At 41.9% G+C, this 16,214-nt stretch overlaps 1 protein-coding gene across 5 annotated transcripts in view; it reads left to right on the top strand.

The window, feature by feature from the left end:
- Positions 1-16,214, top strand: part of LOC111868402 (rho guanine nucleotide exchange factor 12) — a 443,237-nt gene that overhangs the window by 844 nt on the left and 426,179 nt on the right. The gene's annotated exons all lie outside the window — the stretch shown is intronic.

Here is a 16,214-nt window from a genome sequence, read left to right as displayed (position 1 = left end):
AACTTGGATTATACATAAACTTATACTTTAAACCCAGTTTCCATGAAGATGATGGGGTGTAAGGTTTCTAAAGATTAATGCGTTTTAGCATGTTAATAAATACAGTTGTACTGTATTCTGTTAGAAATTATAAAACGAGGTCTGAAGGTCCAATGTTGGTACCTTCAGTATTTACTACATAACAGTTTACTTTTCATTAGAATGCTGGGAATCATAGTACGCTTTGTGACTTTGGTTTCTTTTTTACAAAGAGAGAATTGTATATACTGAAAGGACATTGTTAGCCCTGGCTCTTTCATAAAGGCAGTCTGAAAACTGTTGTATGGTAGGTGAAACTTTGGGGTGCAGAAGGAATTGAATGGCATGGTTGATCTTGTTTATTCAGGCCATGCCATGAGGAACATTGTGAACCTGCAGCTTTGTTTATGTAATGAGACTAAACTTGAAGTTTATAATTTTCTTACTGTGTAGAGATGAGATAGGAAGTAAGCAATTAAAAATGAATGGGTATATAGTGAAATGCCATGTGTAGTTTTGATGATGCATGTATTGATTTTGTGTAAATATTAGAAAATATTTTGATATTTTTCCCGATGAAGTTTGTTAGAAATTGTACAGTTTTAATAAATTATAATGAACATGACATTAGTGAGACAGATGCTGAAATACTCTTGGATGGACCATACAAGAAATGACATATTATGGGAGTTGAATGCAGAACTTATATAGGGCTGTCATTTTTAAATATAAAACCTGTTGGATTCAACAAGTTGACAACAGGCAAAGACACACAGACTTCTTAAACTGCTACAGAATTCCAAGCATGTGGATCAAAGAAGACCTTTGATAGATACTGCTGGTTGAGTGAGGCCAGAATGTGTCAACAAGTGGCCTATATCCTTGACTGCAAGATAATGAAAGCAGTAAGACAGGACTGTTATGCACACCACAGCTGAGAGCTGCCAGCAGAAATACAGACAGCTTAACCTTTCCAAGTCTGAAGCTCAACTCCTACCTCACAGAAAATGCACTGTCTCTCTGCAACAGCAACCAATTAAGTTAATGCTGTTTATGGAAACAGTCACTGTTTATTGTGAGAACCATATGGAACACACAGATACACTTCCAAATAATATATAGGAATCCAGTCTGTACCTCACAGGAAACACATTACGTCAACGCCACAAAGCCCAACCAGTTAATGCTGTTTGGGGAAACAGTCGCTGTTTATTGTGAGAACCATAGGGAACACACAGATACACTTCCAAATAATATATAGGAATCCAGTCTGTACCTCACAGGAAACACATTAGGTCTCCACTACAAAGCCCAACCAGTTAATGCTGTTCAGGGAAAGGGTCACTGTTTATACATTGTGAGGCTGGAATGCAGAGTTCTGTAGTGTTTCTTTTTTTTACTAGTGGGTTGGGAGTAAGCCCCATGTACTGCGACCACTTCTGGCCAATTGTACCAGCCCCAGATGATAGGTGAGAGTGATTGTGGAGCAGTTGGCAGAATGAAGATTGGCAGGGGAAACCAAAGTACTCAGAGGAAACCTGCTCCAGAGCCACTTTGTCCACCACAAATCCCACTTGACCAGATCCGGGATTGAACCTGGGCTGCTGTGGTGGGAAGCTCTGTAGTGTTGGTATATGAAGATTTTTGCAGTGTGGCCAGCAGCAACACCATATAGTACCAAATTGGAGGATTGATGAGTGTTGAATTGAAAAGGGTTTGGAAGGAAATTGTCAAGGTCTGAATGTGGCAGCTTTTTTTTTGGGGGGNGGTTGGAAGGAAAGGTGTAAGGGTTTGATTGTGGAAGTTTTGTTTTGGGGGGGGGGGGGAAATTCAAATGTTAACGTATGCAGTACATGTAAGTACTTCATGCTTTAAGAGGGTTAGGTGAAATCGGTGTCATGTAATAAACACTGGAAAACTATGCACGGGAAACTTTTTTTAAGGGGATAAAGGGTTTCAATTTACGTTTCTAGAATCGCAGTTGGCAGCACTGATGACTGAATTTTTATGAAAAGAACATTATGTTCAAATGAAAAGTGGACATTTGCTTTGTATAAATGTATGAAATCTGTGCATGCAGAGATGACAGTTTTGTTGATCATGTGACTTGCATCTTAAATATAGTTATTAGATGTAGGTAAAGTTGTCCCTTTGTGTAACTAATTACGCACTACAACATGAAGGCGTATTGGGAGTGGAATGTATAGGTCCACACTTTCTTGAACTTGGTACTAGTTGGAGGTGAGTAATCAGCTTCACGCCCCAGCTGCTTTACCCCCGGGAGCAGAGACCCTGATACCCATTGAATAGGAGGGTGAGTGGGCCCCAGAAGGAGTCTGGATGACGTGAAGAGAAAATTTTTGACCCTACCGAGAATCAAACTCTGACCCCTCGATCGTCCAGTCCGTAGCCAGTTGCTATACCCACTACGCTAACCCAGCCCCCAGAATTATTAGATGTATTTTACACATGCACACACACACAGGTTAATTTCTTCATGTAAGTGGGATGGATCTGCAAGAGGGTTGTTTAGAAATATAATAAAGTTAATGGAGTTATTAAGCTTGTCTCCTGTGAATTATGTCAGAATTTATAGGCCACAAGTCAGTAATGCAAAATCCAGACTCGATATTAGATGAAATGAGAGTTCTTGGGTATGGCAGGCCAGTTAGGTGAGCATTATTATACGCAGAGATAGGTTTCCCTGGGTTGCTCAACAGCCATTGCTGCTGCTTGCCGCATTGATACAATCTTTTAAATAGGCCAAAGCAGGTATGAGGAGGAAATGTCAGCATTGCTAATACTGAGATTGGGCCCTCAAGATTGGCTAAGAGCAGAAGCACTCAGCAGTCTTTCGTTGGTTTCACATGACAAATTTCTCCCCCTTTGAATAGCCACTGAAGCCCAGGTGGTGCATTGATCAACATATGGTTTGTTGGAGTGATTATGTGGGAATATTAAGACTGAATGGATTGAATTTCCAAGAGCATTAACACATCCATTGACTCTTGTCTCTCCAGATGTCACATGGCCCACCTGTTTGCTAACTTTAGAGGGATTATTTCTTCTTTCTATAGTAAAATTAGTGATCCATTCTACACCTGCTTGGCCATTCACATCCCTCGAGTTAGGGTACTTTTTTATGAGTTGCTTTGCAAGCTCATGAGCTGATTCCATTACTACTTTCTGTGTTAGTCCATAATGAATATGGTTAGCTGTGGTAGTATCGTCTATCAACTTGCCTTTGTTGTCTGATGAGAATACCATCCGTACAGCATATTTATTGCAGTAGGAGAGCTGTTGATCATCATCATCATCATCATCATTGTCGTCGTCGTCGTCATGGTCGTCAAGATATGTCCGAAGGTTTATGCATGCAACACTAAAACTGTTTTACTTCAGCTTTATGAATAGCTTCGACAGACAAAGCAAGATTTTGTATGGATATTGGTGGTTTCTCGCATGCATCTTTACTTCTATGCATTCTCCAAACATAGAACTTCTACCTAATATTTTATTCCTTTCACATTTTTGTAATGTTTCTATTAATGAAACATGTATGGAAGCTTTTGAATAACAATGGCCATTTGTTCATTAATTGCAAACAACAAAGGAAAAGCTGGACTTACTGTAACAGTGGCTTAAGTTATACATCTAGTTTAATATATATGCCTTGGACCATGGCCCTAGGTACAAGACTGCTCAGTGGCCTCAGATACAAGGAGGTTATGGCGTTTTAGTTTGAGGTTGGTTTTAATGTTTGTTTTTATTGATAAATAACCTTGATCAATATCACATTAAATTCTTTAAGCTATAAAGATAGACCAGACCAAGGAGATGTTTTATCGCCGCTCCTTTTCAACTTTGTGTTAGAATATGCCATTAGGGCGGTCCAGGAAAACCAGGTGGGACTGATATTAAACGGGACACATCAGCTGTTGGTCTTTGTTGATTATGTGAATCTATTGGGTGATAATATAGATACCATAAAGAAAAACACACAAACTATAATTGACGCAAGTAAGGAGGCTGGTCTAGAAGTAAACACAGAGAAAACTGAGTATATGTTGCTGTCTTGTCACCAAAATGCAGGGAAGAATCATGACATAAAAGTAGGAAACGGATGTTTTGAAAATGTGGGACAGGTCAGATATTTGGGAACGACTGTAACAAATCAAAACCTGATTCAGGAGGAAATTAAGAGGAGATTGAACTCGGGTAATGCTTGCTACCATCCAGTCCAGAACCTTTTCTCTTCTTGTCTGCTGTCTAAAAATGTAAAAATTAGAATATACAAAACTATAATTTTGCCTGTGGTTCTGTATGGATGTGAAACTTGGTCTCTGACATTAAGGCAGGAACATAGACTGAGGGCATTTGAGAATGGTGTTGAGAATATTTGGACCGAAGAGAGATGAAGTGACAGGAGGTTGGAGACAACTGCATAATGAGGAGCTTCATAACTTGTACTCTTCTCCAAGTATAATTTGAATAATCAAGTCAAGGAGGATGAGGTGAGCAGGGCATGTAGCAAGAATGGGGGAGAAAAGGAATGTGTATAGGCTATTGGTGGGAAAGCCAGAAGGAAAGAGATCAGTGGGAAGACCAAGGCGTAGGCAGGTGGACAGTATTAAAATTGATCTTTGAGAGATATGATGGGATGGTATGGATTGGATTGATGTGGCTCAGGATAGGGACCAGTGGAGAGCTCTTGTAAACACAGTAATTAACTTTCCGGTTCCATAAAATTCTGAGAAATAAGAGTAGCTGCAGAATTGGCGGCTCCCCCAGAAGGGCTCATCTCCGTAAGTAAGTAAGTAAGTAAGTAAGTAAGAAGATGGAATATACATCTGTTTTTAATAATTTCCTTCGCCTTTTTACGCAGAAGTTCATATCTTGGTCAGTATAAGTATAAGAGATGTTGCAGCATATAAATACAACTACAATGGACCAATGCTGCCTGCCACTGTTTGTTATGATGCAGAACTTTGATGATTACAATCTAGTCTGTCAGTTCTGGGATAAAAATTTCTCTTTGGAATCCAAACAGATAAGATGCTTGATGTGGAAGGAGAAGCTGAAGATGGCTGTAATATGGTCAGCTCAATAATAATGAGGCAACCGGAACATGAATTGAAATGAGAACTGTCTCATCACTAAGATTGAGAAATTTGTGGATTGCATTCAGAGCCCTGTTGGCCCCATCTGTTTTTGTCATATGGCTAAAGTAATGTTTTCAGATGAGTGTGCTATTTATTGAAGTTCAAGAGAGAGATATTTATACTGTAGAGTAATGCAAAACCCATGACCAAACGCAAACATTTTATGACATGTTAGTGAACTTGTTTTTGTAACATTCGTTTTTGATAACCCACTAAAAATCACAGTTAAATGGTGTTCTTTTGGGCCTAGTTGGAACCGCAGTTGGAGAGCATCTCAGTGTTATGATACGGAGGCCGTTCACCACTAAATCCACGTTGAACTTGAATAATGGATTATATTTGTCGTTTGCATCGTGTTGTGTGTCTTGATTTGTGATACTCTGGCCATGAACACAGCGCTGAAACCCGGAACAGGAACAACACAAAAAAGTCCAAACGATAAAAAGTACACAACACACTAAAGAAAATTCAGTCGCGGCTTCACAGTGAAGAAGGCAAGAAGAAACACACGTAAAAAACTGCAAGAAATTAGTAACATACGCGGACAGTACCAGAAACATATGGGTCGTCCAGAGAGGTCGCTCGACCATTTTTGAAGGGGGGAAAAAATATATATATATATTGTACACTTGTTTCTACGTATTCTCATACTTCAATAATATTTTTAGAAAATTTTTAATCCTCTCGGTTCTCCCGGTACAGCCGTTTTTATAATGTGAAAAAACGCGTTTTCGGCTGAAATGGAGGTTTGCGTTGTCTTCTATATCTCGATGCCTGTTGAAGTTAGAGAGGCTCCAATAAAACACGAAAATCTTCCTCATGATATGGACTACAAATCATGTCATTACAAATTTTTACTCAACTCACTTTCTCTAGGTATAATTAAGCTTGAAACTTACCTATCGATTTTGGAAAAAAGCTATTTTTGACTTTCTAAAACCAACGGGGGGGGGAACGTATCAGATCTGTGGTTCCTACCCCTTGTTGTTGTCTACATGGGCAATTTAATCACGTAGTTTTGAACTCCGTATCTATTTTCCAAAATTTTCCAGGAGTTTTAAAGTTTTTGTAATAATTACATGTATTATGATGATTGTAAAACTGCATATTGAGGAGCTTCATAACTTGTACACTTCTCCAAGTATAATTAGAATGTTGAAGCCAAGGAGTATGAGGTGGGCCGGGTATGTAGCACGAATGCGGGAGAGGAGGAATGCATATAGGATATTGGTGGGTATTTTTTATTGCTAGTGGGGTGGGACTAAGTCCCTTGTACTGCGGCCACTTCTGGCCCATTGTACCAGTCCCAGATGATAGGTGAGGGTGATTGTGGAGCAATTGGTGGAATGAAGATTGGCAGGGGAAACCGAAGTACTCGGAGAAAACCTCCCCCAGCTCCACTTTGTCCACCACATCCCGCTTGACCAGACCCGGGATCGAACCCGGGCCGCTGCGGTGGGAAGCCAGCGACTAACCGCTTGAGCTATGGCGCGGCCATATTGGTGGGTAAGTCAGAAGGAAAGAGACCGCTGGGAAGACTAAGGCGTAAGTGGGTGGCCAATATTAAAATGGATCTTAGAGAGATAGGATGGGATGGATTGGATTGATCTGGCTCGGGGTAAGGACCAGTGGAGGGCTCTTATGAACACGGTGATGAACTTCGGGATCCATAAAATGCTGGGAAGGTCTTGAGTAGTTGCACAGTTGATGGATTCGAAAGAAGGGCTCCGGAGAAGTTCATGGAGGTAGGCATAGGCCCACTGGGGCTGTAGTTCCAAGGAGAAAAAAAAAAGAAGGGTCAGCTCCATGAGTGATTATGATGATTATAATGATAAACACTAATCTGGTTCCGTATTAGGATATTTCAATAAAGTGAGACGTGTTTAATGAAACTGCCTGAGGATGGCCCTAAATATGGACCGAAATATATAGCAGTTTCTAAATAAAACCACCGTAAACAATTGTAATGGTTTATTTTGAAATATTTGTTGTGTTGAAGGCCAGAGTATCACACACACACAGAATCGATTAATGGATTCAAATTTCGCATAGTGTATTAGTAAATTGCTGCTGGTCATCGCCAGCACAGTCCTTCTTGGTTTCACGCCCCTTCGGGACCCATGACCAAATTTTTGTTTTTCCAAGACCACTTATGTGTTTGGAAGTGAATCCTTTTCTTCTACGAGAGGGGACGGTTTGGTCTTTTTGAGTAGGCGCCACATTTGCTCAAATATTGCATACCCTCCTTTCACTACATATTCAGTATTTGAAACCACACGGACCGAATAGAAAACACCGCACACAGGTATTCTATTGTTGCTTTGTATTCGTTGCCGCGTAAACGTGTTTATCGAGCCGTTGTTTAGTAACGATAGGAGGCATACACAGACAGCAAGGTGATCTCATAAGCCAGTTTGTTTTTACAAATGAAAGAAAGTATGCGATAAAATGTGTCCAGTTGCTTGGGCACTGATTAAGTTGCGCACGTTCAGGGTACAGACGTTTCACCCATGAGGCGTGTCCCCTCCATTTTCATATTTTGGGGTTGGGAAGAACTTCCGAAATGTTATGACACTGGTTTAACTATTGCATCGTTAGTAAAATATAGAACACATGCAATATTGACAATATAGCATGACGCCGTGTAGTCTGGTGGATATTTCTGCCATGAAGACGCGGGCTCCTATCAAACTACAGAGCGAATCATTCCAGAAAGTACGTAAATCAGTGCTAATACTCACAGCGACCGGAGGTACCTCACAACTCCGCTTTAGCCTGGTTTACCTTGTCACCATTATTCATGTTCATAACTCAATGGAACTGAGGCTTTCTTGAGAAGCCGCCAGTTCTGCAGATACTCAAGAATTTCCTAACGTTTTGGGAAATCTGAAGGTTGATTACCGTGTTCACAAGAGTTCTCCACTGGTACCCATCCTGAACAAGATCAGCCCAGTCTATACCACCCCATTCTATCACTGTAAGATATATTTTAATATTATCCACTCCCCTACGTCTTGGTCTTCCTAGTTGTGTTTTTCCTTCTGGGAAATTCCTACCAATNAAGTTTTTGTAATAATTACATGTATTATGATGGTTGTAAAACTGCATATTGAGGAGCTTCATAACTTGTACACTTCTCCAAGTATAATTAGAATGTTGAAGCCAAGGAGTATGAGGTGGGCCGGGTATGTAGCACGAATGCGGGAGAGGAGGAATGCATATAGGATATTGGTGGGTATTTTTTATTGCTAGTGGGGTGGGACTAAGTCCCTTGTACTGCGGCCACTTCTGGCCCATTGTACCAGTCCCAGATGATAGGTGAGGGTGATTGTGGAGCAATTGGTGGAATGAAGATTGGCAGGGGAAACCGAAGTACTCGGAGAAAACCTCCCCCAGCTCCACTTTGTCCACCACATCCCGCTTGACCAGACCCGGGATCGAACCCGGGCCGCTGCGGTGGGAAGCCAGCGACTAACCGCTTGAGCTATGGCGCGGCCATATTGGTGGGTAAGTCAGAAGGAAAGAGACCGCTGGGAAGACTAAGGCGTAAGTGGGTGGCCAATATTAAAATGGATCTTAGAGAGATAGGATGGGATGGATTGGATTGATCTGGCTCGGGGTAAGGACCAGTGGAGGGCTCTTATGAACACGGTGATGAACTTCGGGATCCATAAAATGCTGGGAAGGTCTTGAGTAGTTGCACAGTTGATGGATTCGAAAGAAGGGCTCCGGAGAAGTTCATGGAGGTAGGCATAGGCCCACTGGGGCTGTAGTTCCAAGGAGAAAAAAAAAAGAAGGGTCAGCTCCATGAGTGATTATGATGATTATAATGATAAACACTAATCTGGTTCCGTATTAGGATATTTCAATAAAGTGAGACGTGTTTAATGAAACTGCCTGAGGATGGCCCTAAATATGGACCGAAATATATAGCAGTTTCTAAATAAAACCACCGTAAACAATTGTAATGGTTTATTTTGAAATATTTGTTGTGTTGAAGGCCAGAGTATCACACACACACAGAATCGATTAATGGATTCAAATTTCGCATAGTGTATTAGTAAATTGCTGCTGGTCATCGCCAGCACAGTCCTTCTTGGTTTCACGCCCCTTCGGGACCCATGACCAAATTTTTGTTTTTCCAAGACCACTTATGTGTTTGGAAGTGAATCCTTTTCTTCTACGAGAGGGGACGGTTTGGTCTTTTTGAGTAGGCGCCACATTTGCTCAAATATTGCATACCCTCCTTTCACTACATATTCAGTATTTGAAACCACACGGACCGAATAGAAAACACCGCACACAGGTATTCTATTGTTGCTTTGTATTCGTTGCCGCGTAAACGTGTTTATCGAGCCGTTGTTTAGTAACGATAGGAGGCATACACAGACAGCAAGGTGATCTCATAAGCCAGTTTGTTTTTACAAATGAAAGAAAGTATGCGATAAAATGTGTCCAGTTGCTTGGGCACTGATTAAGTTGCGCACGTTCAGGGTACAGACGTTTCACCCATGAGGCGTGTCCCCTCCATTTTCATATTTTGGGGTTGGGAAGAACTTCCGAAATGTTATGACACTGGTTTAACTATTGCATCGTTAGTAAAATATAGAACACATGCAATATTGACAATATAGCATGACGCCGTGTAGTCTGGTGGATATTTCTGCCATGAAGACGCGGGCTCCTATCAAACTACAGAGCGAATCATTCCAGAAAGTACGTAAATCAGTGCTAATACTCACAGCGACCGGAGGTACCTCACAACTCCGCTTTAGCCTGGTTTACCTTGTCACCATTATTCATGTTCATAACTCAATGGAACTGAGGCTTTCTTGAGAAGCCGCCAGTTCTGCAGATACTCAAGAATTTCCTAACGTTTTGGGAAATCTGAAGGTTGATTACCGTGTTCACAAGAGTTCTCCACTGGTACCCATCCTGAACAAGATCAGCCCAGTCTATACCACCCCATTCTATCACTGTAAGATATATTTTAATATTATCCACTCCCCTACGTCTTGGTCTTCCTAGTTGTGTTTTTCCTTCTGGGAAATTCCTACCAATATCCTTCAAGCATTCCTCTTCTCCCCCCCCATTCGTGCTACATGCCCTGCTCATCTCATCCTCCTTGACTTGATAATTCTAATTATACTAGGAGAAGAGTACAAGTTACGAAGCTCCTCATTATGCACTTTTCTTCAGCCTTCTGTCACTTTATCCCTTCTCAGTCCAAATATTCTCCTCAACACCCTGTTCTCAATCGCCCTCAGTCTATGTTCCTCCCTTAATGCCAGGGACCAAGATTCACACCCATACAGAACCACAGGCAAACTTATTGATCGGTATGTTCCGATTTTTACGCTTTTAGACGGGGCACGCGGTAGCGTATTTGGTTAAGGCATTATACTACAAGCTGGAAGGTCGCGGGTTCGATTTCCTATGCCATTGGATTTTTTGGCTCTACGTAACCCTTCCAGCCGCAATATGGTCCTGGGGTTGACTCAGCATCAGAAATGAGTACCAGGAATCTTCATGTGGGCAAAGAGCGGCCGGCGAGTAAGCTGACAACCCTACCGCCAACTATGAGCCGATTGTCTTAGAAAATGTGGGAGTCTCGACGTCTCACAGCCCTATGGGCCTCCACGGACTGTTACAACGATAGCTTTACCTTACCTTTTACGGTTATAGACAGCAGACAAGAAGACAAAAGGTTCTGAACTGAATGGTAGCAAGCATTACCGGAATTCAATCTCCTCTTATTTTCATCCTGAATCGAATTTTGATTTGTTACTGTTGTTCCCAAATATCTGAACTGTGCCACATTTTCGAAACATCTGTTTCCTATCTTTATGTCATGATTTTGCCCTGCATTCTGGTGACGAGACAGCAACATACTATACTTAGTTTTATCTGTTTACTTCTAGACCAACCTCTTTACTTGCGTCAATTAAAGTTTCTGTGTTCTTTATGGTATTTATGTTTTCCCCGATAGATCCACATAATCAGCATAGACCTACAGCTGATGTGTTCCGTTTAATTTCAGAATAACATATTGTTGAATGTAGCCCAAATACAGGCCTTTGTATCTTTGAAGTGACTCGATAGATTGCTTCTTCGTACTCCGTATGAAGGTCTGCCTAATACAGTCCACATATGCATCAGATATCCTTGGTCGTTCAGTAGAATACTTTTTTTTTTCAACTGCTAATCAGTAAATCTCTTCTACCATCGCTAATGCTCTTTGTCATCAGGTGGTCTCACGTCTAAATACTGGTTGAACTCAATTCCGCCGTAGTACAGTTGGTTGAGGCACTATGCTGCAAGCCGGAAGGTCACTGGTTCCCTTCCCGATTAGGTTATTGGATATTTCAGTTGACATAATCCTTTCAGCCGCGCTGTGGTCCTGGGGCAAACTCAGCCTCTAATAGAAATTAATACCGGGAATCTTCCTTGGGGGTAAAGGCCGGCCGGCGTGTAAGGCTGACAAACTCACCGACATCTGTGAGCGTATTATTTAGAAAATGTGGGAGCCTCGACGTCTCGCAACCTTATCGGGATCCACGGTCTTTTACAGGGATAGCTTTTTTTGTACTCATGCCAATGCGTGTGGTATTCTGGGCTGTTAAAGCGATATACATGTATTGCTTACATTTTTTTTTGGATGTGCTCCAAATCCTCATTCATTATCTTTCGTAATCATATCAATAAACTTTAATATCTTCATTCGAGTGTCAATCCTCCTCTGAAGTTTTGTGTACAGAATGTAACTGAAAGGTGCGGACAGACTGTGGGCACGAGTTCCACACGTGTCCGGAAACATTTGATCTGTGAGTTATGACTGTGTAGATACCAGCAGCAGTTCAGCATCAGTGCGTGGGCAGGGATTGTTGCTGATTCTTCGGTAGCTCCGCGTGTGTTGCCACATCGGCTTGCAGGGGACCACTACCGAGATTTCCTCTGACATGGTCTGCCAAAGCTACTGGAAACTGTACCACTGGCAGTCAGAGCACGGATGTGGTGCATGCGTGATTGTACTCCGGCACATTTTAGCTGTGCCGTGCGAGATGTTCTCAGTAACACCCATCATGACCAATGGATAGGTAGAGGACGACCCACTGCATGGCCTTCACGCTCGCCTGGCTGGAATCCTATGGATGTGGGGACACCTAAACACCCCTGTGTGCATCTCCTGTTGACATATCGCATAGTGGATGTCTGTCAGAGTATCCGCAGCTGCCCCGGCATCTTTGAACGGATGCGGCGTGTAATGAATCCCATGGAGGACATTTTGAGCACTTACTGTACATGTACTCTCAGTTATACATCGCAAATTAAATTTTCAGGACACATGTTGGCGTGGACAATTTTCCTTGTTGTGGTATGTGGAACTGGTTCCTAAAGTTTGTTTGTATCTGTATCGTGCCCCTGTCAAGGAAAGCAGCTATTTGCTGGGCAAATCGTATGTATTTCTGTTCGTGTTGAATGAGTAGATATGGACATCCATTTAAGATGCAGCCCTTGAATCTCAGACGAACAGCAGGTTGCGAATCATTTATTCTGAAACGTACTGTTTCCTGAACTCGAAATAATGACCATAAGGTTGGACAGCTTCTCCATTATGATGCAAGTGAAATTACAAGAACACCATATTGTTAATTCAGCAAATTTGTGCAGTCAACAGAACGATAATATTAATTAGTGATTACCGTAATTTGGTTCAAATTAATCAGAGTACATAACAGAGTGCAGTAGTAGGAATTTGGAAATGAACGTTGTTCGTTTACGTGTAAGTGTTATACATGCCGGTTGCGTGGTACTTGTCAGCTGCAAAGTAAGTCAGTACAGGATGACTTTAGCAACCAAGAAAAACATCTCCAGTGGGACGGTACAGTGAAGTTGTATGTGCGTGTTTATATTCAAAGGAAAGAGTAAACATACTTTCACGAGTTTCGTGACTATAGACGGGGGTTGGATTGGTAGCCGCATTTATTTTATTCATACAGATACGTGACTAGTAATTGTAACCGTTTCAGTAATTCACACGCCTTGCAGTTCAACCAGTCACACACTTAAGTCTTCTCAGCCTGTTGTGTCTTCACCAGTCTTCCGGTAACGGCTTCCAAAGGCGGACTTCCACCTTCCTCTGGGTCCCAGAACTGTCCTCGGCTTCAGCTACAGCAACTAACGACTGACTCTTAACAAATTCGAAGTCAAAGTTATATTACTACCAACGGCCAGTCGGCCAGTCTGCCTTGGTGTCAAGCACCCTGCTGGGGCCCAAGACCACATTAGTATTACTGTTAGAGAGTTGGGAGCTTTGCTGATGTGGGTCGGCCACTCTGACGAGAAGACGGGTCTTGTTTACAATTGCTGCTTGCCCTCTTCAGCGCAGTCATTCTCGGGTCACAGTCCCACGGGACTCATGACCATATTTTGCTGTTTCAGATTGGAGACTCCCCAACCTGGAGGACGAGGTCCCCGTATTTACTTGTATATCCCCCAGGAACAGGGTGGCCAAGTTAATCCCCCAGGCATTGGGTTCCCTTTTCATCGCCCCCAAGACTCTGCAGGGCTACGGTGGAGGTATTCGAACCTGCCTCCACACGGGATATCACAGTCTATGCTACTCCTTGCTCAGTACGAACATCTCAGTACGAACCACATAGGAAACACAGCTCATGTGTTGTTGCGTTCGTGTCAGTTGCTGCGGGAACTTGTTCACCGAGCCATTGTCCAGAAACGGCTCTGGTATATCCACCCATCTCGCAGTTGTTGCGTAACAACGGCCATACGCACTACAGTGTGTAGGCCTAACAGTACCGCATTGACTCTTTATCAGTGTTGATATGTCCGTAAGTCGTCGACATGGAAACCAAATGCAAATCTAGTCTCACTTTCGTTTGAGATGTGACGCCGTGTAGTCTGGTAGTTTAGCAGCGTTTGTGAGGAACGTGAACTTTGGTAAACTACAATGGAGGAGCCGCCAATTCTGCAGCTACTGAAGAATTTCCCAGCATTTTATGGAACCAGAATGTTCATTACCGTGTTCACAAGAGTCCTCCACCGGTCCATATCCTGAGCCAGATCAATCCAATCCATCCCATCATATATCTCTAAGATCCATTTTATTATTGTCCACCCACCTACACCCTGGTCTTCCCAGTGGCCTCTTTCCTTATGCCTTTCCCCCCAATATCCTTATCCTATATCCATTCCTCTTCTCCGCAATTCGTGCTAAATGCCCTGCCCACCTCATCCTCATTGAATTGATCAGTCTAATTATACTTGGAGCAGAGTACAAGTTATAAAGCTACTCATTGTGCAGTTTTCTCCAACCTCCTGTCACTTCATCTCTTTTGGTCCAAATATTATCCTCAACACCCTGTTCTCAAACACCCTCAGTCTATGTTCCTCCCTTAAAGTCAGGGAGACCAAGTTTCACACCCATACAGAACCACAGGCAAAATTATAGTATTGTAATTTATTGTAATTTTTATGTTTTTGGACAGCAGACGAGAAGACAAAAGGTTCTGGACCGAATGGTAGCAAGCATTACCCAAAATCAGTCTCCTTTTAATTTCCTCCCGAATCAAGTTTTGATTTGTTATTGTCGTTCCCAAATGTCTGAACTGTGCCACATTTTCAAAACATCTGTTTCCTATGGTTATGTAATGATTTTGTCCTACATTTTGGTGACGAAACAGCAACATATATGTAGTTTTCTCTGTGTTTACTTCTAGACCAACATTCTTACTTGCGTCAATGAAAGTTTATGTGTTTTTCTTTATGGTATCTGTATTATCACCCAATAGATTCACATCATCGACATAGACCAACAACTGATGTGTCCCGTTTAGTTTCAGTCCCACCTGGTTTTTCCGGACCTTCCTAATGACATATTCTAAAGCGAAGTTGAAAAGGAGTGGCGATGAAGCATCTAGTTGTTTGAGACCCTTATGGATAGGAAATTTATCAAACAAATGTTTACCTACGCGGACTTTACTATACGTTTCGTTTAAACACATTTTAATCAGCCTCACTGGTTTCATGGGTATCCCAAACTCTTATCAGAATATTATTGTACAGTACTTCCATCCTAACTGAATCATAGACCTTCTCGAAGTCTACAAATAGCTGATATACTGTCTCATTGTACTCCCATTTTTTCTCCAATATTTGTCGAATGCAAAAGATCTGATCTGTAGTTGATTTTTTTACGTCGATACCCACGCTGATGATCCACAATATTTTCATCTACGAGGAGCGTTTCGTATATAATGCCTCCTTTTCTTTTAACCATTGCGATTTGTACAGCTTTGTTTGATCTAGTAATTCTGAGCATCCTTCATCGAACCATGGCTTATGCTTCTTCGGTTCATAATAATCTAGACTCCACTTGGCGGACGTTTTTATATTCTCTCTAATAGTTTTCCAAGCTTTATTAACATCCACCTCAGTGTCCAAGTTTTCCAAAGCCGCAAACCTATTTGGGATATCAACACGATACTGCTCTTTACCCTCTACCTCATTTAATTTCTTGAGATTGAACCTCTTCATATGAACTCTGTGTGTTGTTTGTTTGCTCACTGCCAGTCTTTCCCTAACCTTTGCCACCACCAGGTAGTGGTCAGTATCACAATCTGCTGTTCTGAATGATCGGACATCAAGTATACTTGAATGCTGTCTCCTATCTATCAAAATATGGTCTATTTGATTGTGTATCTTCACATCAGGAGATGTCCAAGTAAATTTATGGATTTTACAATGTGGGAACATTGTACTTTTGACAGTAAGATTTTTGCTGTGGCAAAGTTTACTACTCTAACTCCATTATCGGTACTAATTTCATGCAAACTCTCCTTCCCATTTCATCCATTCATTCATCTGTAATCTGTCAAGACTACAGGTGCACAGTCTCTTCCAAAACAGTTCCTCCACTTGATGCGATCTAGAGCTTTCTCCTTCAAATGAAAATATCCTCTTCTGTCCCCAAGGTCATCCAGCATCTTCTTACGTCTTCTTCCTCGTCTTCTGGTC

The sequence above is a fragment of the Cryptotermes secundus genome, unplaced genomic scaffold, assembly GCF_002891405.2.
Source record: "Cryptotermes secundus unplaced genomic scaffold, Csec_1.0 scaffold58, whole genome shotgun sequence".
Taxonomy (NCBI): Eukaryota; Metazoa; Arthropoda; class Insecta; order Blattodea; family Kalotermitidae; genus Cryptotermes; species Cryptotermes secundus.
Note: the sequence above shows the minus strand (reverse complement) of the source record. Positions and strands in the feature narration are given on the sequence as shown.